This window comes from Phyllobates terribilis, unplaced genomic scaffold, assembly GCF_046119375.1.
Source record: "Phyllobates terribilis strain yellow unplaced genomic scaffold, ASM4611937v1 Scaffold_726__1_contigs__length_752350, whole genome shotgun sequence".
NCBI lineage: Eukaryota > Metazoa > Chordata > Amphibia > Anura > Dendrobatidae > Phyllobates > Phyllobates terribilis.
The window spans coordinates 529,965-553,964 of NW_027363486.1; the positions used below are offsets into that span (position 1 = coordinate 529,965).

At 57.1% G+C, this 24,000-nt stretch overlaps 1 pseudogene; it reads left to right on the forward strand.

The window, feature by feature from the left end:
- Nucleotides 1–24,000, forward strand: part of LOC141236830 (uncharacterized) — a 363,062-nt pseudogene that overhangs the window by 141,841 nt on the left and 197,221 nt on the right.

The following is a 24,000-nucleotide window of genomic DNA, read 5'->3' on the forward strand; positions in this document are numbered from 1 at the left end:
TTTCCGCTTGTGAACGGTTGGGTCGGACCCCCTTTTGAGGTGAGGTCTGGTGTCCGCCAGGGCTGTCCTCTGAGCCCACTGTTATACGTGTTCGCGATCGACCCCTTTTTAAGGAGAGTGGAACGCGGACCGTTGGTGGGAGTCGGGATGGACCGGGCGGAGCCAGAGGCCACCTTGAGGGTAGTGGCGTACGCCGACGACGTTTCCCTCTTTGTATCCTCGAGAGAGGAGGCGGACTGGGTCATGTCTGAAGTTGAGCGCTACTCGGTGGCTTCTGGGTCCATGATCAACCGGGATAAGTGTGAGAGTCTCTGGCTGGGAGGGGGAGATCCAAGTTTCGATCTCCCGGACACCCTTCCAGGGCCTCAGGCCACAGCAAAAATTTTAGGCATCAGTTTCGGCCCGGGGGACTATCCCCAGCAAAACTGGGAGGGCAGACTTAAGATTGCCGCCCAGAAGGTGGATCAGTGGAAGGGTTGGTCCTTGACCCTGAGGGAAAGGGTTAACCTGGCCAAGGGGTATTTGCTCCCTTTATTAATATACCTGGGCAGCGTCTGCATCTTGCCAGAACCTCTTTGGACACGGGTCTACAGCCTGTTCTTCCAACTATTATGGGGGAATAGGCTGAACCTGATCAAGAGGGAGGTCACGTACCGCACGAGGAGACTAGGAGGGTTGGGTATGGTCAACCCGGTGGTGTTTCTAGTAAACACCTTTCTTAAGGCAAACATCGCCAACCTCTGGTTAGAGAGGGCTCCTCCGTGGGTATTCTCCTGTAGGGGGTGGTTTCGGCCTTTCTTCCAGGAATGGGAGACAGGAGGGCGGGTGAAGGACCTTCGCACGCCTCATGGGCATCTTCCGGCTTATGCTACCCTGGTTGTGAAGGCGATCCGCCGGTGGGGTCTGGGAGTGTGGGAGATCAGGACCTTGTCAAGGAGGTTACTTGACAATAGGGTTCTGTTGACCCACTTCCAGAAGCCCCTGGCCCTCAAGGATTGCCCAAGCCGGGATCTGGAGGTGGGGCTCGGGTTATTAAACTCTAAGCGGATCCCCTTGAAGTTTTGGGACTTGACTTGGCGCTGCTTCCATGGGAGTCTGTATGTGAGGGGCAACCTGAAGTACAGGAACTCTGATGACCGGGATTGTCCCCGCGAGGAGTGTGGCGGCATGCTTGAAAGCATGGAGCACTTCCTGCTTCAATGTCCCTTTAATACAGAGGTCTACAGTAGGGTGGGTGCTTCCATTGGCTGGCTTAGGCTGGCAGGCCTTTCCTATGCGGAGTGGGCCTATGGGGCATTCAGGTCCCTTGGTGGCCGAGATCGGGGCACTGTCTTCTTAGTTAGTTTAGTGACTAGGTTTTACACGTGGAATGCACGGTGTTTAGTGTCCACCCAGCATAAAGTCCTCCCCCGGGAAGAGGTGATTAGGAACATCCTGGGTGACCTGGCAAAAGTGCGCTCGCTGGAGTATGAGAGGCTGGGTGCAGGGAGGGCTTCCCTTCTATGGAGGGGGTTCTCATTTAATGTGCCCTAGGGAGAGTTAGGGTATGTGTGTCAGTGATAGGGTTAGTTTAGTCCTTTCTATATTTTATATTTATTTGTAGGGTCAGGTGGATGTGTAGGGTCAGGGAGGGACAGGTAGGGACAGTCTTTAGGGATAGGTAGTTAGCATTAGGTTGGTAGTGAGGGTCAGAGAGGGACAGGTAGGGACAGGTAGGGATAGATTGGTAGGGCGGTAGGGACAGGTTTTTCTTTTTCTTTAATAGGGAGGGACAGGGTGTTTGTGTGCTAGATTAGGGTGAGAACCTCGGTAGTCTCCAGTTTCCTGGTGGTGGGCTGCTCCCCTCACACTATAGTTTTTTGTTTTACGGTATTGGAAACCCGAATATAGGGCTTGCAAGTACTGAACTTGGGTCTGACTTTTGTTCATGGTTATGGTCATTTGTTTATATTGTGCTATTGTTATGTTGTGTTTGCTTTGGTTATGTTGAGTACTGTATATACATGTATAGTTTTGTGTATTGTATGTATGTGTAATTTGCGCACGGGGGGGTTTAGTGTAGGTTGGGTGGGGGGTTTCAGGGGGGGAGGGGGAGGGGTTTTTGGGAGAATGGACGTCCTACGGGATGCGGGAAAAAGGACCCGTTATTTGTGGGCCACAAACTTTCGTGGGACCTAAAAGAGATGCTGTGATAAGGCCACAGACTTTCGTGGGACCTTGGGTGTTTTAAAAAATGGTGGTGGGGAAAAAAAAATAAAAAAAAATAATAATAATATAAAAAACTACAAAAAAAAAGGTTTGCTGTGTATTAAGTTTTGTTTCGGCCAGGTGGCCTATTTCTTTGTTTTTGGCAGTGGGCCAGTTTGTTGTTTTGCTTTGGGGGTTTAGGTATGAATGTGGAGTGAATGTTGGAAGGGGATATTTTTGGAAAAAAAAGGTTTAAGGTCTTCCCTTGCTGGGGGGATTTTGGGAAATGGACTTTGTTATGAACATTGTAGGACATTTTTGCTTTGCTTTATAATTTATACTGGACATTATAATTTTGGATTTGTTTGTGTTTCGTTGGGGTTTGTGTCTTGGTTCTTTGTGTAGTGTGTTTTTATGGTTTGTTTTATATTTTTATAATAAAAGAGCTCCAGTTCAGCCTGTTGCAGCTTCATTCAGGAAGTGGTGGAGGTGGAGCCTGCAGTGAGCTGTGTGCAGTGTGCTTCCTGGACTGAGTGCTGCTGTGGAGAGAGCTCCTGGGAAGGGAGGTTTTTTTTTCTTGTCATCTGGGACTTTTTGTCTGCCCCCTTCCCAGGAAAGAGGGCTCAGAGTGGGACTGGCCTCCACCTCCCGGTCCAAGCTGGCGGGGGGTGGGAGGAACACCAAGCCGGCTAAGGCTACAAGATCTGGCCAAGACAGCAGGGGTTCCAGCATGAGGACCCGGAGGACCCCCGAGGCTACGACCGCGGCGGCTCCTCCCTCCGGAGGTAGGTCGAGTACGAGCGGAGGTGCTGCAGCGGTGCCCCCTGATTGGGGTACCAATGCGTCGAGGGAGGCAACCGTCACCTATGCCTCCCGTATACATGCCCACCTCTGCGAGTATGAGGACGCCACAAAGAAGCTAAGTTCCCTCTGGGGGGAGTTGAGGGTGGCTCAGGAGAGGTCCGTGAGGGCCTCTGGCAGTAAGAAGCCTGAGCTATCCGCCGCGGTCTGGAAGATCAAGCGGGCCATTCAAGACCTGGAAGACCGCAGGAGCACCATACTGGCGGGCAGTGGACCCTTCATGGAGAAGCTGCTTAATGATGACCGGTTCAGAGCCATGACCGGTGGGGCTCTGGAGGGGTCGCAGGACCCCAGCCAGGCGGTGGAGGAGGAGGAAGAAGAGGTATGCGTGGAGGAGGTCGCACCCTACCCACCGCCTGTTGGCCTGGTAAGTGATCTCCAGGCATCGCATAGCGGGATAGCCCCTGAGCAGATGGCTCTCCCGTCTGATTCTAGCCCTTCAGAGAGCAGCGGGAGCGAGGGGGAGGATGAGGAGGATGGGAGTAGCAGCAGTGAGGGGGGCTGCCTTATCATGCAGCAGATCCAACAGATCGAGTCCCCGGTACGTTTTGGTCAGCTTACGTTCGGGGATGAGATCTGCGAGGATGAGGCACCCGTGAGGGGGATGAAGAGAAAAGCAAAAAAAAAGAGAAAAACAACTGTTGCGCACAAGTTTGTGTATGTCCCCCTCTCTGGGGCCCCCCTGTCCCGTTGTGCGGCACCCGCCACCCACCCCGGCTTGGACTCTGTTGTGGGTCCACAGCGAGGGAGCGGGGAGACTATAGGCCATGGCACGCAGAGCGCTGCCCCTGTTTGTGGTAATGGAGGCAGTGGGTCCAAGGTGTCTGATATGGAGCATGGCACGGAGGGCGGCCCGACGGTGGGTGTGATCTATGGTGGTGCTCAGGCTGGATCCCCTGTAAAAGGGAGGTCTGGCCTGGCACCTGGTGCGCGTGCTGGCGTGCGGGGGGCGGCTTGTACATCTGCCGCTGCCTCCTGCTCTGCTGGCGGCGCACCGACAGCCGGGGCCGCATCTCCGGCGGCGTGTGCTGGGGTTTCTGGGTCCCTCACGCGCGGATCCACTAAATCTGGATCACTTTCAGGGACCCAGAGACCTGGTAAGGTGAAGGGCGCGGGGCCTGCCGCTCCGGCAGAGCCGGCTCATAAAGGAAAGGTGGGGCTTGCTCCCCTGGCAAAATCCGTGGCGAGGTCGGGGCCCCCTGCGCAGGGGCCCAGTAATGGGTCAGCGCGGGGGGCTCCACCGCCACTGGGTGCCGAGGGGGAGTGGCCTAGCCTGGGGCCGACCGCCGGAGCTGGGGTGGCCAGGCTTTTTGTGGCAACGGGTGTGACGGTAGGGGGTGCTATGCCCCTGAGAGCTGGTGCCGCTGGTCCAGGGGCCCCTGTGAGTAGACCCGGCTCCGGGTCGGCTTCGGGGGTCCCTGCGCGGCCAGCTTCGGGGGGTGTGGCCTCCCAGCTGTCCACGGCGCCAGTAGGAGTGGCCTCTGGGGCCCCCACCGTGCTGCCTGGTGTGGGGGGCGTGGCCTCCCTGTCATCCACGGCACCGATGGGAGTGGCCTCTGGGGCCCCCACTGTGCTGCCTGGTGCGGGGGGCGTGGCCTCCCTGTCACCCACGGCACCGGTGGGAGTGGCCTCCGGGGCCCCCACTGTGCTGCCTGGTGTGGGGGGCGTGGCCTCCCTGTCATCCACGGCACCGGTGGGAGTGGCCTCTGGGGCCCCCACTGTGCTGCCTGGTGCGGGGGGCGTGGCCTCCCTGTCACCCACGGCACCAGTGGGAGTGGCCTCTGGGGCCCCCACTGTGCTGCCTGGTGCAGGGGGCGTGTCCTCACGGGTAAATCCCGCACAAGTGGGCGTGGCTTCACCCGAAAATGGGCGGGGCTTAGCGCCGGCAGCTGCTGGGAGCAGTAGTGCCACAGCTGTGGCTAAAAATGGAGGTGGTGCCTGCCTGCCGGTGTCCTCTGTGCCCACGGGCTTATCTGGGGCAGGGGCGCCGGCAAAAATAGCTGCAGCACCAGGCTCCCAAAACCCCCCGGCAGGGAAGGTGCTGCCAGCAGGTGGCAGCAGTAGTAATGCTGTTGAAAAACCTGCTGGCAGAAAGTGTGTGGAGAAGAAAAACAACTGTGACCCCAGTGTGCATGTGAGTGGGAGTGGGGCAAGTGGGGTGACTGTCGGTATGGATGTGTCTGTGGTGGAGGAAGCGAGTGCTGGTGTGTCTGTTGCTAGTGGGGGGAGTGGGGGTGGGGCTGGTCCATCTGCCCCCCCGGCTGCTGGTCCCCGGAGTTTTGCGGGGGTAGTAGCCGGGGCCTCGGGGTCTTCTCGGGGGGCTTCCTCACCTCTGGACCTCAGGGACGTGACTTGCGACGCCGTTTCCTGGAGGCCCTCAAGAAGGGAGAACGGACGATCCAGGTAGAGGGAAGAGAGGTGGACCTGGCCTTTTGGCTAGATAGACATGGCCTGGCCGCCTTCCAAGATAAAAAGGAGGGGGAGACAGCGTGGTCCCTCCCGACAGCCGGGCAGGGGGTGGCCAGGAGGAATGTAGTTCGTCTTCGGTGGAGGGGCAGTGAAGCGTGCCCGCCAAGAGCAAGGGTCGTGGAGCTCCTCCTGAAGATGAACTTCAGGGCGACTGACATATTTGCCCTGATCCATCCTTTTGGTACCCCCATCTTCGACATCAGTTTTGTTCGGCCGGAGGGCCTAGAGCTTTTTTGGTCGAATTTTGAACTGGTGAAGGGGGAGCCCGGCTGGCGAGACTTTGCCGTGCAGGCGGTGTCTCGCCAAAATGGAGTAAAGAGAGTGACCGTTCTAACTAATAACGAGTCGCTCTCTGGGGTCGATATTATGACGTGGCTTTCCCGCTATGGGGAGGTCACGGACGTCCCAAAAAAGAACAGGGACGAGTTTGGCATCTGGTCAGGGGGCTGGACCTTCATGATGAGGTTGAAGGTCTCAGGCGGTACTGTCACCCACATCCCCTCCTCAGCATTCCTGGGGAGGGACAGGATCCTGATCTTCTACCAGGGGCAACCAAAGGTCTGCCACAGGTGCGGTGATCCCCGCCACTTCAGCGCGGGCTGCAAGGTGCAGAAATGTGCCTTGTGTGGCGGGGTAGGTCATCTTGCCGCGGCCTGTGGTGACATTAGGTGTCACCTGTGTGGTGACCTAGGTCACCCGTACAGCCGCTGCCCCCGCTCCTTTTCTAACACCATCTCTGGTCAGGCGGGGGAGAGCCATGGGGGGGTCCCCAGCGGTGCATCCTCTGCTGGAGCCGGAGGTGGGGGCGGGAGAGGAGCTGAGGGGCCGGTGAAGGAAGGCGTGGCCAGTACATCTGCCCACCAGTGGCATCAGGTGAGGCGCCGTGGGGGTAGGGGGCAGGATAAGCCCCAGGCGACCGGGGTGATGTCTGTACCCTCCTTGGAAGCGGCAGCCGGTGCCCCTGAGGCCCTGGGGGAGGAGGCGGTGAGCGAGGAGATCAGGAGGATGGAGAGGGAGGAGGTGGCTGCTTCTGATGACTCCTCCCAGTATGAAAGTCTGGACGAGGAGGTGGTGGAGCAGCCTAAAACAAAAGGTGACAATAAGACCAGTAAGAGTCGGAGGAGGAACCGAAAAGGGGCAAAAACATCTAAGCCCCCCCCCCCTGGCCACTAAGGTGCCTACGGAAGGGCTCACCGGCTCCCCTCTGATCCCCCTCTCCAACCGGTTCCATGCCCTCGATGACTCTGCTGTGTCGGAGGTCGGGGGTGAGGGACCGGCGGTAACATCTGAGGTGCCTTCAGGGAGCGGCGGGGTCCGTCCTCCGGAGGGCTCACTTTCCTCTGGGGGGGGGACTGCCCTGGGGTCCAGGGGTGAGGAACCCGGTAAGACTGGGAAGGTGGTGACGGGTGCTATGGACACCTCGGTGTCACTAAAGAGGAGGGGAGAGTCTGGCTCCTCCTCTGAGGGTGAAAAAGATAAATTGAGGGGTGCGGTTAAAAAGAAGGCCGTCTAACTCAATCACCCATGATGGCGGAACCTACCCCGTTGACTCTGGCGTCGATTAATGTCGCCAGTATAAAGTCAGATGCGGCCAGATTTATGGCCTTTGATTTTTTCAACCGAGTTGAGGCTGACATTTTATTTTTGCAGGAGACCAGACTAACGGACATGGGGGCCATTTACAAAGCAAGGAGGGAGTGGAGGTGCGGGCCCTCATACTGGTCTCTTGCGGCCGAGCCGTATAGCGGGGTAGCGGTCCTTTTTAAGGCCGCTTCGGTGGAATGCAGACGGGTGATCGAGGTAGAAATGGGGAGGTGCTTGGTCCTTGACGTCTTCATGGGGGGACAGGAGCTCCGGCTCATTAACATCTATGGTCCACAGTCAGAGTGGGACCGTAAATGTCTCTTCCTGAAGATCAAGCCCTATCTTTTTACCAGCCGGCAGGTGGTCTTCGGTGGGGACTTTAATACTATAACTAGACCCCGTGATAGGGGAGGCCCCGGAGACCGAAGGCTGGCTTTTGATAGTAATACCCTTAACAGCATAGCAAGCGAAGCTCGCCTGGTGGATGTCCACATCCGGCATACCCCAGGTCACGGGGGTTTCACCTTTCATAGGGGTAGTTGTAGGTCTAGGATAGATAGGTTTTTTTTAAAGGAGGAAGCCGTCTCTTCTGCAGTGTCCGCTGTTGAGGTGGAATTCTCCGATCACTGTTTCATTTCCTTTTCTTTGAATGTTGCAGAGACTCCCCGGATAGGGAGAGGCCTATGGAAGCTGAATTCGTCCCTGTTGGAAGAAGCGGATGTAAGACAATCCTTTGAGGAATTTCTTCAGAGCCAGGTACCTCTCTTGGGTCTCTGTAGCAGTAAGTCTGAGTGGTGGGAGATCTTCAAAACAAGGGTTGCGGGGTTCTTCCGTCAGCTTTCGAGCCTCAGAGGCCTGAACAGGTACCGCCTGTATCGGGAGCTGGGGAGGAAACTCGAGCAGCTCGTCTCGACTGGAGGGGACCGTGAGGAAATCTCCAGGGTGAAGGCCTTGCTCAAGGGGTGCCAGTATGATAGGCACACATCCTTAGTTTTTGAGAGGGATTTCGGGAGGTACCGCTCGCCCGACCCCTACAGGAACTGCAGGATGTCAGTGAGTTGCAAGATGGTAACAGGACTGATCGACAGTACAGGTTCCCTGAACAGATCCAAATCAGGGATCCTGGAGGTGGTCAGATCCTTCTACTCGCATCTCTTGGGAAGGAGGGATCCAGATCGGGATGAGATGTCGGCTTTCCTGGCTGAAACCATCCCTGAACCAGGGGATGACCCCTCTCTTCATGGTTTGGCAGAAGCAATCAGGGAAGAGGAAGTGAGACGGGCCATTGATGGGCTCCGGTCCAAAAAATCGCCCGGTCCGGATGGCTTAACATCCGAGTTTTACAGGACTTTTAGGGACTCTTTGGTCCCCCTCATGACTGAGGTTTTTAATGAATGTCTCTCCTCGGACATTCTTCCCGGTTCAATGAGGAAGTCCGCCCTGATTATCCTGTCAAAGGGTAAAGACTCGTCCCGTATTGAGAATTGGCGTCCCATAGCGCTTCTCAATACGGACCGAAAGGTTCTGGCAAAGGTGCTTTTCAATCGGTTGGTGAAGTTTGCACCCCGGCTCCTTTCGGGGGCCCAGCACTGCTCTGTTCCAGGCCGCAGTACTTTTAGTGCTGTGCTCGGTGTCCGAGAGGCAGTGGAGCAGGGCAGGGCAGGTCTCTGGAAGGGGTACTTGCTGTCCTTAGACCAGGCGAAGGCCTTTGACCGGGTTAACCATGAGTACCTCTGGTCCGTCCTTCTGAGGTACGGTCTGCCCGGGAGGTTTGTTGATTGGTTGAGAGTATTATACAATGGGGCAGAGACTTTTCCGCTTGTGAACGGTTGGGTCGGACCCCCTTTTGAGGTGAGGTCTGGTGTCCGCCAGGGCTGTCCTCTGAGCCCACTGTTATACGTGTTCGCGATCGACCCCTTTTTAAGGAGAGTGGAACGCGGACCGTTGGTGGGAGTCGGGATGGACCGGGCGGAGCCAGAGGCCACCTTGAGGGTAGTGGCGTACGCCGACGACGTTTCCCTCTTTGTATCCTCGAGAGAGCAGGCGGACTGGGTCATGTCTGAAGTTGAGCGCTACTCGGTGGCTTCTGGGTCCATGATCAACCGGGATAAGTGTGAGAGTCTCTGGCTGGGAGGGGGAGATCCAAGTTTCGATCTCCCGGACACCCTTCCAGGGCCTCAGGCCACAGCAAAAATTTTAGGCATCAGTTTCAGCCCGGGGGACTATCCCCAGCAAAACTGGTAGGGCAGACTTAAGATTGCCGCCCAGAAGGTGGATCAGTGGAAGGGTTGGTCCTTGACCCTGAGGGAAAGGGTTAACCTGGCCAAGGGGTATTTGCTCCCTTTATTAATATACCTGGGCAGCGTCTGCATCTTGCCAGAACCTCTTTGGACACGGGTCTACAGCCTGTTCTTCCAACTATTATGGGGGAATAGGCTGAACCTGATCAAGAGGGAGGTCACGTACCGCACGAGGAGACTAGGAGGGTTGGGTATGGTCAACCCGGTGGTGTTTCTAGTAAACACCTTTCTTAAGGCAAACATCGCCAACCTCTGGTTAGAGAGGGCTCCTCCGTGGGTATTCTCCTGTAGGGGGTGGTTTCGGCCTTTCTTCCAGGAATGGGAGACAGGAGGGCGGGTGAAGGACCTTCGCACGCCTCATGGGCATCTTCCGGCTTATGCTACCCTGGTTGTGAAGGCGATCCGCCGGTGGGGTCTGGGAGTGTGGGAGATCAGGACCTTGTCAAGGAGGTTACTTGACAATAGGGTTCTGTTGACCCACTTCCAGAAGCCCCTGGCCCTCAAGGATTGCCCAAGCCGGGATCTGGAGGTGGGGCTCGGGTTATTAAACTCTAAGCGGATCCCCTTGAAGTTTTGGGACCTGACTTGGCGCTGCTTCCATGGGAGACTGTATGTGAGGGGCAACCTGAAGTACAGGAACTCTGATGACCGGGATTGTCCCCGCGAGGAGTGTGGCGGCATGCTTGAAAGCATGGAGCACTTCCTGCTTCAATGTCCCTTTAATACAGAGGTCTACAGTAGGGTGGGTGCTTCCATTGGCTGGCCTAGGCTGGCAGGCCTTTCCTATGCGGAGTGGGCCTATGGGGCATTCAGGTCCCTTGGTGGCCGAGATCGGGGCACTGTCTTCTTAGTTAGTTTAGTGACTAGGTTTTACACGTGGAATGCACGGTGTTTAGTGTCCACCCAGCATAAAGTCCTCCCCCGGGAAGAGGTGATTAGGAACATCCTGGGTGACCTGGCAAAAGTGCGCTCGCTGGAGTATGAGAGGCTGGGTGCAGGGAGGGCTTCCCTTCTATGGAGGGGGTTCTCATTTAATGTGCCCTAGGGAGAGTTAGGGTATGTGTGTCTGTGATAGGGTTAGTTTAGTCCTTTCTATATTTTATATTTATTTGTAGGGTCAGGTGGATGTGTAGGGTCAGGTAGGGACAGTCTTTAGGGATAGGTAGTTAGCATTAGGTTGGTAGTGAGGGTCAGAGAGGGACAGGTAGGGACAGGTAGGGAAAGATTGGTAGGGCGGTAGGGACAGGTTTTTCTTTTTCTTTAATAGGGAGGGACAGGCTGTTTGTGTGTTAGATTAGGGTGAGAGCCTCGGTAGTCTCCAGTTTCCTGGTGGTGGGCTGCTCCCCTCACATTATAGTTTTTTGTTTTACGGCATTGGAAACCCGAATATAGGGCTTGCAAGCACTGAACTTGGGTCTGACTTTTGGTTCATGTTTATGGTCAGTTGTTAATATTGTGCTATTGTTATGTTGTGTTTGCTTTGGTTATGTTGTGTAATGTATATACGTGTATAGTTTTGTGTATTGTATGGGTGGGGGGTTTAGTGTAGGTTGGGTGGGGGGTTTCAGGGGGGGAGGGGGGAGGGGTTTTGGGAAAATGGACGTCCTACGGGATGCGGGAAAAAGGACCCGTTATTTGTGATTTTGATGGCCACAAACTTTCGTGGCTTGCTGTGTTAAGGCCACAAACTTTCGTGGGACCTTGGGTGTTTTAAAAAATGGTGGTGGGGAGAAAAGGAAAAAAAAAAAAAAAAAAAAATATATATAAAAACTACAAAAAAAAGGTTTGCTGTGTATTAAGTTTTGTTTCGGCCAGGTGGCCTATTTCTTTGTTTTTGGCAGTGGGCCAGTTTGTTGTTTTGTTTTGGGGGTTTAGGTATGAATGTGGAGTGAATGTTGGAAGGGGATATTTTTGGAAAAAAAGGGTTAAGGTCTTCCCTTGCTGGGGGGATTTTGGGAAATGGACTTTATGTTCTATGAACATTGTAGGACATTTTTGCTTTGCTTTATAATTTATACTGGACATTATAATTTTGGACTTGTTTGTGTTTCGTTGGGGTTTGTGTCTTGGTTCTTTGTGTAGTGTGTGTTTTTATGGTTTGTTTTATATTTTTATAATAAAAGAGCTCCAGTTCAGCCTGTTGCAGCTTCATTCAGGAAGTGGTGGAGGTGGAGCCTGCAGTGAGCTGTGTGCAGTGTGCTTCCTGGACTGAGTGCTGCTGTGGAGAGAGCTCCTGGGAAGGGAGGTTTTTTTTTTTCCATCTGGGACTTTTTGTCTGCCCCCTTCCCAGGAAACAAGGCTCAGAGTGGGACTGGCCTCCGGGGCTGGGCCCCAGGCTCCCACCTCCCGGTCCAAGCTGGCGGGGGGTGGGAGGAACACCAAGCCGGCTAAGGCTGCAAGATCTGGCCAAGACAGCAGGGGTTCCAGCATGAGGACCCGGAGGACCCCCGAGGCTACGACCGCGGCGGCTCCTCCCTCCGGAGGTAGGTCGAGTACGAGCGGAGGTGCTGCAGCGGTGCCCCCTGATTGGGGTACCAAGGCGTCGAGGGAGGCAACCGTCACCTATGCCTCCCGTATACATGCGCACCTCTGCGAGTATGAGGACGCCACAAAGAAGCTAAGTTCCCTCTGGGGGGAGTTGAGGGTGGCTCAGGAGAGGTCCGTGAGGGCCTCTGGCAGTAAGAAGCCTGAGCTATCCGCCGCGGTCCGGAAGATCAAGCGGGCCATTCAAGACCTGGAAGACCGCAGGAGCACCATACTGGCAGGAAGTGGACCCTTCATGGAGAAGCTGCTTAATGATGACCGGTTCAGAGCCATGACCGGTGGGGCTCTGGAGGGGTCGCAGGGCCCCGGCCAGGCGGTGGAGGAGGAGGAAGAAGAGGTATGCGTGGAGGAGGTCGCACCCTACCCACCGCCTGGTGGCCTGGTAAGTGATCTCCAGGCATCGCATAGCGGGATAGCCCCTGAGCAGATGGCTCTCCCGTCTGATTCTAGCCCTTCAGAGGGCAGCGGGAGCGAGGGGGAGGATGAGGAGGATGGGAAAAGTAGCAGTGAGGGGGGCTGCCTTATCATGCAGCAGATCCAGCAGATCGAGTCCCCGGTACGTTTTGGTCAGCTTACGTTCGGGGATGAGATCTGCGAGGATGAGGCACCCGTGAGGGGGATGAAGAGAAAAGCAAAAAAAAAGAGAAAAACAACTGTTGCGCACAAGTTTGTGTATGTCCCCCTCTCTGGGGCCCCCCTGTCCCGTTGTGCGGCACCCGCCACCCACCCCGGCTTGGACTCTGTTGTGGGTCCACAGCGAGGGAGCGGGGAGACTATAGGCCATGGCACGCAGAGCGCTGCCCCTGTTTGTGGTAATGGAGGCAGTGGGTCCAAGGTGTCTGATATGGAGCATGGCGCGGAGGGCGGCCCGACGGTGGGTGTGATCTGTGGTGGTGCTCAGACTGGATCCCCTGTAAAAGGGAGGTCTGGCCTGGCACCTGGTGCGCCTGCTGGCGTGCAGGGGGCGGCTTGTACATCTGCCGCTGCCTCCTGCTCTGCTGGCGGCGCACCGACAGCCGGGGCCGCATCTCCGGCGGCGTGTGCTGGGGTGTCTGGGTCCCTCACGCACGGATCCACTAAATCTGGATCACTTTCAGGGACCCAGAGACCTGGTAAGGTGAAGGGCGCGGGGCCTGCGGCTCCGGCAGAGCCGGCTCATAAAGGAAAGGTGGGGCTTGCTCCCCTGGCAAAATCCGTGGCGAGGTCGGGGCCCCCTGCGCAGGGGCCCAGTAATGGGTCAGCGCGGGGGGCTCCACCGCCGCTGGGTGCTGAGGGGGAGTGGCCTAGCCTGGGGCCGGCCGCCGGAGCTGGGGTGGCCAGGCTGTTTGTGGTGAAGGGTGTGACGGTAGGGGGTGCTATGCCCCTGAGAGCTGGTGCCGCTGGTCCAGGGGCCCCTGTGAGTAGACCCAGTTCCGGGTCGGCTTCGGGGGTCCCGGCGGGGCTGGCTTCGGGGGGCGTGGCCTCCCAGCCGTCCACGGCACCAGTGGGAGTGGCCTCTGGGGCCCCCACCGTGCTGCCTGGTGTGGGGTGTGTGGCCTCCCTGTCACCAAAGGCACCGGTGGGAGTGGCCTCTGGGGCCCCCACTGTGCTGCCTGGTGCGGGGGGCGTGGCCTCCCTGTCACCCAAGGCACTGGTGGGAGTGGCCTCTGAGGCCCCCACTGTGCTGCCTGGTGCGGGGGGCTTGGTCTCCCTGTCACCCACGGCACCGGTGGGTGTGGCCTCTGGGGCCCCCACCGTGCTGCCTGGTGCGGGGGGCGTGGCCTCGCGGGGAAACCCCACCCAAGTGGGCGTGGCTCTACCCGAAAAGGGGCGGGGCTTAGCGCCGGTGGAGGGGCAGTGAAGCGTGCCCGCCAAGATCGAGGGTCGTGGAGCTCCTCCTGAAGATGAGCTTCAGGGCGACTGACATCTTTGCCCTGATCCATCCTTTTGGTACCCCCGTCTTTGACATCAGTTTTGTTCGACCGGAGGGCCTAGAGCTTTTCTGGTCGAATTTTGAACTGGTGAAGGGGGAGCCCGGCTGGCGAGACTTTGCCGTGCAGGCGGTGTCTCGCCAAAATGGCGTAAAGAGGGTGACCGTTTTGACAAATAACGAGTCACTCTCTGGGGTCGATATTATGACGTGGCTTTCCCGCTATGGGGAGGTCACGGACGTCCCAAAAAAGAACAGGGACGAGTTTGGCATTTGGTCAGGGGGCTGGACCTTCATGATGAGGTTGAAGGTCTCAGGCGGTACTGTCACCCACATCCCCTCCTCAGCATTTCTGGGGAGGGACAGGATCCTGATCTTTTACCAGGGGCAGCCGAAGGTCTGCCACAGGTGCGGTGATCCCCGCCACTTCAGCGCGGGCTGCAAGGTACAGAAATGTGCCTTGTGTGGCGGGGTAGGTCATCTTGCCGCGGCCTGTGGTGACATTAGGTGTCACCTGTGTGGTGACCTAGGTCACCCGTACAGCCGCTGCCCCCGCTCCTTTTCTAACGCCATCTCTGGTCAGGCAGGGGTGAGCCATGGGGGAGTCCCTGGCGGTTCATCTTCTGCTGATGCTGGAGGTGGGGGCGGGAGAGGGGCTGGGGGGCCAGTGAAGGAAGGCGTGGCCAATACATCTGCCCGCCAGTGGCATCAGGTGAGGCGCCGTGGGGGTAGGGGGCAGGATAAGCCCCAGGCGACTGGGGTGATGTCTGTACCCTCCTCGGAAGCGGCAGCCGGTGCCCCTGAGGCCCTGGGGGAGGAGGCGGTGAACGAGGAGATCAGGAGGATGGAGAGGGAGGAGGTGGCTGCTTCTGATGACTCCTCCCAGTATGAAAGTCTGGACGAGGAGGTGGTGGAGCAGCCTAAAACAAAAGGTGACAGTAAGACCAGTAAGAGTCGGAGGAGGAACCGAAAGGGGGCAAAAACATCTAAGGCCCCCCCCCTGGCCCCTAAGGTGCCTACGGAAGGGCTCACCGGCTCCCCTCTGATCCCCCTCTCCAACCGGTTCCATGCCCTCGATGACTCTGCTGTGTCGGAGGTCGGGGGTGAGGGACCGGCGGTAACATCTGAGGTGCCTTCAGGGAGCGGCGGGGTCCGTCCTCCGGAGGGCTCACTTTCCTCTGGGGGGGGGACTGCTCTGGGGTCCAGGGGTGAGGAACCCGGTACTGGGAAGGTGGTGACGGGTGCTATGGACACCTCGGTGTCACTAAAGAGGAGGGGAGAGTCTGGCTCCTCCTCTGAAGGTGAGCACAAAAAATCTGGGGGTACGGTCAAAAAGAAGGCCGTCTAACTCAATCACCCATGATGGCGGAACCTACCCCGTTGACTCTGGCGTCGATTAATGTCGCCAGTATAAAGTCAGATGCGGCCAGATTTATGGCCTTTGATTTTTTCAACCGAGTTGAGGCTGACATTTTATTTTTGCAGGAGACCAGACTAACGGACATGGGGGCCATTTACAAAGCAAGGAGGGAGTGGAGGTGCGGGCCCTCATACTGGTCTCTTGCGGCCGAGCCGTATAGCGGGGTAGCGGTCCTTTTTAAGGCCGCTTCGGTGGAATGCAGACGGGTGATCGAGGTAGAAATGGGGAGGTGCTTGGTCCTTGACGTCTTCATGGGGGGACAGGAGCTCCGGCTCATTAACATCTATGGTCCACAGTCAGAGTGGGACCGTAAATGTCTCTTCCTGAAGATCAAGCCCTATCTTTTTACCAGCCGGCAGGTGGTCTTCGGTGGGGACTTTAATACTATAACTAGACCCCGTGATAGGGGAGGCCCCGGAGACCGAAGGCTGGCTTTTGATAGTAATACCCTTAACAGCATAGCAAGCGAAGCTCGCCTGGTGGATGTCCACATCCGGCACACCCCAGGTCACGGGGGTTTCACCTTTCATAGGGGTAGTTGTAGGTCTAGGATAGATAGGTTTTTTTTAAAGGAGGAAGCCGTCTCTTCTGCAGTGTCCGCTGTTGAGGTGGAATTCTCCGATCACTGTTTCATTTCCTTTTCTTTGAATGTTGCAGAGACTCCCCGGATAGGGAGAGGCCTATGGAAGCTGAATTCGTCCCTGTTGGAAGAAGCGGATGTAAGACAATCCTTTGAGGAATTTCTTCAGAGCCAGGTACCTCTCTTGGGTCTCTGTAGCAGTAAGTCTGAGTGGTGGGAGATCTTCAAAACAAGGGTTGCAGGGTTCTTCCGTCAGCTTTCGAGCCTCAGAGGCCTGAACAGGTACCGCCTGTATCGGGAGCTGGGGAGGAAACTCGAGCAGCTCGTCTCGACTGGAGGGGACCGTGAGGAAATCTCCAGGGTGAAGGCCTTGCTTAAGGGGTGCCAGTATGATAGGCACACATCCTTAGTTTTTGAGAGGGATTTCGGGAGGTACCGCTCGCCCAACCCCTACAGGAACTGCAGGATGTCAGTGAGTTGCAAGATGGTAACAGGACTGATCGACAGTACAGGTTCCCTGAACAGATCCAAATCAGGGATCCTGGAGGTGGTCAGATCCTTCTACTCGCATCTCTTGGGAAGGAGGGATCCAGATCGGGATGAGATGTCGGCTTTCCTGGCTGAAACCATCCCTGAACCAGGGGATGACCCCTCTCTTCATGGTTTGGCAGAAGCAATCAGGGAAGAGGAAGTGAGACGGGCCATTGATGGGCTCCGGCCCAAAAAATCGCCCGGTCCGGATGGCTTAACATCCGAGTTTTACAGGACTTTTAGGGACTCTTTGGTCCCCCTCATGACTGAGGTTTTTAATGAATGTCTCTCCTCAGACATTCTTCCCGGTTCAATGAGGAAGTCCGCCCTGATTATCCTGTCAAAGGGTAAAGACTCGTCCCATATTGAGAATTGGCGTCCCATAGCGCTTCTCAATACGGACCGAAAGGTTCTGGCAAAGGTGCTTTTCAATCGATTGGTAAAGTTTGCACCCCGGCTCCTTTCGGGGGCCCAGCACTGCTCTGTTCCAGGCCGCAGTACTTTTAGTGCTGTGCTCGGTGTCCGAGAGGCAGTGGAGCAGGGCAGGGCAGGTCTCTGGAAGGGGTACTTGCTGTCCTTAGACCAGGCGAAGGCCTTTGACCGGGTTAACCATGAGTACCTCTGGTCCGTCCTTCTGAGGTACGGTCTGCCCGGGAGGTTTGTTGATTGGTTGAGAGTATTATACAATGGGGCAGAGACTTTTCCGCTTGTGAACGGTTGGGTCGGACCCCCTTTTGAGGTGAGGTCTGGTGTCCGCCAGGGCTGTCCTCTGAGCCCACTGTTATACGTGTTCGCGATCGACCCCTTTTTAAGGAGAGTGGAACGCGGACCGTTGGTGGGAGTCGGGATGGACCGGGCGGAGCCAGAGGCCACCTTGAGGGTAGTGGCGTACGCCGACGACGTTTCCCTCTTTGTATCCTCGAGAGAGGAGGCGGACTGGGTCATGTCTGAAGTTGAGCGCTACTCGGTGGCTTCTGGGTCCATGATCAACCGGGATAAGTGTGAGAGTCTCTGGCTGGGAGGGGGAGATCCAAGTTTCGATCTCCCGGACACCCTCCCAGGGCCTCAGGCCACAGCAAAAATTTTAGGCATCAGTTTCGGCCCGGGGGACTATCCCCAGCAAAACTGGGAGGGCAGACTTAAGATTGCCGCCCAGAAGGTGGATCAGTGGAAGGGTTGGTCCTTGACCCTGAGGGAAAGGGTTAACCTGGCCAAGGGGTATTTGCTCCCTTTATTAATATACCTGGGCAGCGTCTGCATCTTGCCAGAACCTCTTTGGACACGGGTCTACAGCCTGTTCTTCCAACTATTATGGGGGAATAGGCTGAACCTGATCAAGAGGGAGGTCACGTACCGCACGAGGAGACTAGGAGGGTTGGGTATGGTCAACCCGGTGGTGTTTCTAGTAAACACCTTTCTTAAGGCAAACATCGCCAACCTCTGGTTAGAGAGGGCTCCTCCGTGGGTATTCTCCTGTAGGGGGTGGTTTCGGCCTTTCTTCCAGGAATGGGAGACAGGAGGGCGGGTGAAGGACCTTCGCACGCCTCATGGGCATCTTCCGGCTTATGCTACCCTGGTTGTGAAGGCGATCCGCCGGTGGGGTCTGGGAGTGTGGGAGATCAGGACCTTGTCAAGGAGGTTACTTGACAATAGGGTTCTGTTGACCCACTTCCAGAAGCCCCTGGCCCTCAAGGATTGCCCAAGCCGGGATCTGGAGGTGGGGCTCGGGTTATTAAACTCTAAGCGGATCCCCTTGAAGTTTTGGGACTTGACTTGGCGCTGCTTCCATGGGAGACTGTATGTGAGGGGCAACCTGAAGTACAGGAACTCTGATGACCGGGATTGTCCCCGCGAGGAGTGTGGCGGCATGCTTGAAAGCATGGAGCACTTCCTGCTTCAATGTCCCTTTAATACAGAGGTCTACAGTAGGGTGGGTGCTTCCATTGGCTGGCCTAGGCTGGCAGGCCTTTCCTATGCGGAGTGGGCCTATGGGGCATTCAGGTCCCTTGGTGGCTGAGATCGGGGCACTGTCTTCTTAGTTAGTTTAGTGACTAGGTTTTACACGTGGAATGCACGGTGTTTAGTGTCCACCCAGCATAAAGTCCTCCCCCGGGAAGAGGTGATTAGGAACATCCTGGGTGACCTGGCAAAAGTGCGCTCGCTGGAGTATGAGAGGCTGGGTGCAGGGAGGGCTTCCCTTCTATGGAGGGGGTTCTCATTTAATGTGCCCTAGGGAGAGTTAGGGTATGTGTGTCTGTGATAGGGTTAGTTTAGTCCTTTCTATATTTTATATTTATTTGTAGGGTCAGGTGGATGTGTAGGGTCAGGGAGGGACAGGTAGGGACAGTCTTTAGGGATAGGTAGTTAGCATTAGGTTGGTAGTGAGGGTCAGAGAGGGACAGGTAGGGACAGGTAGGGATAGATTGGTAGGGCGGTAGGGACAGGTTTTTCTTTTTTTTAATAGGGAGGGACAGGGTGTTTGTGTGTTAGATTAGGGTGAGAACCTCGGTAGTCTACAGTTTCCTGGTGGTGGGCTGCTCCCCTCACATTATAGTTTTTTGTTTTACGGCATTGGAAACCCGAATATAGGGCTTGCAAGCACTGAACTTGGGTCTGACTTTTGGTTCATGTTTATGGTCAGTTGTTAATATTGTGCTATTGTTATGTTGTGTTTGCTTTGGTTATGTTGTGTAATGTATATACGTGTATAGTTTTGTGTATTGTATGGGTGGGGGGTTTAGTGTAGGTTGGGTGGGGGGTTTCAGGGGGGGAGGGGGGAGGGGTTTTGGGAAAATGGACGTCCTACGGGATGCGGGAAAAAGGACCCGTTATTTGTGATTTTGATGGCCACAAACTTTCGTGGCTTGCTGTGTTAAGGCCACAAACTTTCGTGGGACCTTGGGTGTTTTAAAAAATGGTGGTGGGGAGAAAAGGAAAAAAAAAAAAATAAAAAATAAAATAAAAAACTACAAAAAAAAGGTTTGCTGTGTATTAAGTTTTGTTTCGGCCAGGTGGCCTATTTCTTTGTTTTTGGCAGTGGGCCAGTTTGTTGTTTTGTTTTGGGGGTTTAGGTATGAATGTGGAGTGAATGTTGGAAGGGGATATTTTTGGAAAAAAAGGGTTAAGGTCTTCCCTTGCTGGGGGGATTTTGGGAAATGGACTTTATGTTCTATGAACATTGTAGGACATTTTTGCTTTGCTTTATAATTTATACTGGACATTATAATTTTGGACTTGTTTGTGTTTCGTTGGGGTTTGTGTCTTGGTTCTTTGTGTAGTGTGTGTTTTTATGGTTTGTTTTATATTTTTATAATAAAAGAGCTCCAGTTCAGCCTGTTGCAGCTTCATTCAGGAAGTGGTGGAGGTGGAGCCTGCAGTGAGCTGTGTGCAGTGTGCTTCCTGGACTGAGTGCTGCTGTGGAGAGAGCTCCTGGGAAGGGAGGTTTTTTTTTTTCCATCTGGGACTTTTTGTCTGCCCCCTTCCCAGGAAACAAGGCTCAGAGTGGGACTGGCCTCCGGGGCTTGGCCCCAGGCTCCCACCTCCCGGTCCAAGCTGGCGGGGGGGTGGGAGGAACACCAAGCCGGCTAAGGCTGCAAGATCTGGCCAAGACAGCAGGGGTTCCAGCATGAGGACCCGGAGGACCCCCGAGGCTACGACCGCGGCGGCTCCTCCCTCCGGAGGTAGGTCGAGTACGAGCGGAGGTGCTGCAGCGGTGCCCCCTGATTGGGGTACCAAGGCGTCGAGGGAGGCAACCGTCACCTATGCCTCCCGTATACATGCGCACCTCTGCGAGTATGAGGACGCCACAAAGAAGCTAAGTTCCCTCTGGGGGGAGTTGAGGGTGGCTCAGGAGAGGTCCGTGAGGGCCTCTGGCAGTAAGAAGCCTGAGCTATCCGCCGCGGTCCGGAAGATCAAGCGGGCCATTCAAGACCTGGAAGACCGCAGGAGCACCATACTGGCAGGAAGTGGACCCTTCATGGAGAAGCTGCTTAATGATGACCGGTTCAGAGCCATGACCGGTGGGGCTCTGGAGGGGTCGCAGGGCCCCGGCCAGGCGGTGGAGGAGGAGGAAGAAGAGGTATGCGTGGAGGAGGTCGCACCCTACCCACCGCCTGGTGGACTGGTAAGTGATCTCCAGGCATCGCATAGCGGGATAGCCCCTGAGCAGATGGCTCTCCCGTCTGATTCTAGCCCTTCAGAGGGCAGCGGGAGCGAGGGGGAGGATGAGGAGGATGGGAGCAGTAGCAGTGAGGGGGGCTGCCTTATCATGCAGCAGATCCAGCAGATCGAGTCCCCGGTACGTTTTGGTCAGCTTACGTTCGGGGATGAGATCTGCGAGGATGAGGCACCCGTGAGGGGGATGAAGAGAAAAGCAAAAAAAAAGAGAAAAACAACTGTTGCGCACAAGTTTGTGTATGTCCCCCTCTCTGGGGCCCCCCTGTCCCGTTGTGCGGCACCCGCCACCCACCCCGGCTTGGACTCTGTTGTGGGTCCACAGCGAGGGAGCGGGGAGACTATAGGCCATGGCACGCAGAGCGCTGCCCCTGTTTGTGGTAATGGAGGCAGTGGGTCCAAGGTGTCTGATATGGAGCATGGCGCGGAGGGCGGCCCGACGGTGGGTGTGATCTATGGTGGTGCTCAGGCTGGATCCCCTGTAAAAGGGAGGTCTGGCCTGGCACCTGGTGCGCCTGCTGGCGTGCGGGGAGCGGCTTGTACATCTGCCGCTGCCTCCTGCTCTGCTGGCGGCGCACCGACAGCCGGGGCCGCATCTCCGGCGGCGTGTGCTGGGGTTTCTGGGTCCCTCACGCGCGGATCCACTAAATCTGGATCACTTTCAGGGACCCAGAGACCTGGTAAGGTGAAGGGCGCGGGGCCTGCCGCTCCGGCAGAGCCGGCTCATAAAGGAAAGGTGGGGCTTGCTCCCCTGGCAAAATCCGTGGCGAGGTCGGGGCCCCCTGCGCAGGGGCCCAGTAATGGGTCAGCGCGGGGGGCTCCACCGCCGCTGGGTGCCGAGGGGGAGTGGCCTAGCCTGGGGCCGACCGCCGGAGCTGGGGTGGCCAGGCTTTTTGTGGCAACGGGTGTGACGGTAGGGGGTGCTATGCCCCTGAGAGCTGGTGCCGCTGGTCCAGGGGCCCCTGTGAGTAGACCCGGGTCGGCTTCGGGGGTCCCTGCGCGGCCGGCTTCGGGGGGTGTGGCCTCCCAGCTGTCCACGGCGCCAGTAGGAGTGGCCTCTGGGGCCCCCACTGTGCTGCCTGGTGTGGGGGGCGTGGCCTCCCTGTCATCCACGGCACCGGTGGGAGTGGCTTCTGGGGCCCCCACTGTGCTGCCTGGTGTGGGGGGCGTGGCCTCCCTGTCACCCACGGCACCGGTGGGAGTGGCCTCTGGGGCCCCCACTGTGCTGCCTGGTGCGGGGGGCGTGGCCTCCCTGTCACCCACGGCACCAGTGGGAGTGGCCTCTGGGGCCCCCACTGTGCTGCCTGGTGCAGGGGGCGTGTCCTCACGGGTAAATCCCGCACAAGTGGGCGTGGCTTCACCCGAAAATGGGCGGGGCTTAGCGCCGGCAGCTGCTGGGAGCAGTAGTGCCACAGCTGTGGCTAAAAATGGAGGTGGTGCCTGCCTGCCGGTGTCCTCTGTGCCCACGGGCTTATCTGGGGCAGGGGCGCCGGCAAAAATAGCTGCAGCACCAGGCTCCCAAAACCCCCCGGCAGGGAAGGTGCTGCCAGCAGGTGGCAGCAGTAGTAATGCTGTTGAGAAACCTGCTGGCAGAAAGTGTGTGGAGAAGAAAAACAACTGTGACCCCAGTGTGCATGTGAGTGGGAGTGGGGCAAGTGGGGTGACTGTCGGTATGGATGTGTCTGTGGTGGAGGAAGCGAGTGCTGGTGTGTCTGTTGCTAGTGGGGGGAGTGGGGGTGGGGCTGGTCCATCTGCCCCCCCGGCTGCTGGTCCCCGGAGTTTTGCGGGGGTAGTAGCCGGGGCCTCGGGGTCTTCTCGGGGGCCTTCCTCACCTCTGGACCTCAGGGACGGTGACTTGCGACGCCGTTTCCTGGAGGCCCTCAAGAAGGGAGAACGGACGATCCAGGTAGAGGGAAGAGAGGTGGACCTGGCCTTTTGGCTAGATAGACATGGCCTGGCCGCCTTCCAAGATAAAAAGGAGGGGGAGACAGCGTGGTCCCTCCCGACAGCCGGGCAGGGGGTGGCCAGGAGGAATGTAGTTCGTCTTCGGTGGAGGGGCAGTGAAGCGTGCCCGCCAAGAGCAAGGGTCGTGGAGCTCCTCCTGAAGATGAACTTCAGGGCGACTGACATATTTGCCCTGATCCATCCTTTTGGTACCCCCATCTTCGACATCAGTTTTGTTCGGCCGGAGGGCCTAGAGCTTTTTTGGTCGAATTTTGAACTGGTGAAGGGGGAGCCCGGCTGGCGAGACTTTGCCGTGCAGGCGGTGTCTCGCCAAAATGGAGTAAAGAGAGTGACCGTTCTAACTAATAACGAGTCGCTCTCTGGGGTCGATATTATGACGTGGCTTTCCCGCTATGGGGAGGTCACGGACGTCCCAAAAAAGAACAGGGACGAGTTTGGCATCTGGTCAGGGGGCTGGACCTTCATGATGAGGTTGAAGGTCTCAGGCGGTACTGTCACCCACATCCCCTCCTCAGCATTCCTGGGGAGGGACAGGATCCTGATCTTCTACCAGGGGCAACCAAAGGTCTGCCACAGGTGCGGTGATCCCCGCCACTTCAGCGCGGGCTGCAAGGTGCAGAAATGTGCCTTGTGTGGCGGGGTAGGTCATCTTGCCGCGGCCTGTGGTGACATTAGGTGTCACCTGTGTGGTGACCTAGGTCACCCGTACAGCCGCTGCCCCCGCTCCTTTTCTAACACCATCTCTGGTCAGGCGGGGGAGAGCCATGGGGGGGTCCCCAGCGGTGCATCCTCTGCTGGAGCCGGAGGTGGGGGCGGGAGAGGAGCTGAGGGGCCGGTGAAGGAAGGCGTGGCCAGTACATCTGCCCACCAGTGGCATCAGGTGAGGCGCCGTGGGGGTAGGGGGCAGGATAAGCCCCAGGCGACCGGGGTGATGTCTGTACCCTCCTCGGAAGCGGCAGCCGGTGCCCCTGAGGCCCTGGGGGAGGAGGCGGTGAGCGAGGAGATCAGGAGGATGGAGAGGGAGGAGGTGGCTGCTTCTGATGACTCCTCCCAGTATGAAAGTCTGGACGAGGAGGTGGTGGAGCAGCCTAAAACAAAAGGTGACAATAAGACCAGTAAGAGTCGGAGGAGGAACCGAAAAGGGGCAAAAACATCTAAGGCCCCCCCCCTGGCCACTAAGGTGCCTACGGAAGGGCTCACCGGCTCCCCTCTGATCCCCCTCTCCAACCGGTTCCATGCCCTCGATGACTCTGCTGTGTCGGAGGTCGGGGGTGAGGGACCGGCGGTAACATCTGAGGTGCCTTCAGGGAGCGGCGGGGTCCGTCCTCCGGAGGGCTCACTTTCCTCTGGGGGGGGGGACTGCCCTGGGGTCCAGGGGTGAGGAACCTGGTAAGACTGGGAAGGTGGTGACGGGTGCTATGGACACCTCGGTGTCACTAAAGAGGAGGGGAGAGTCTGGCTCCTCCTCTGAGGGTGA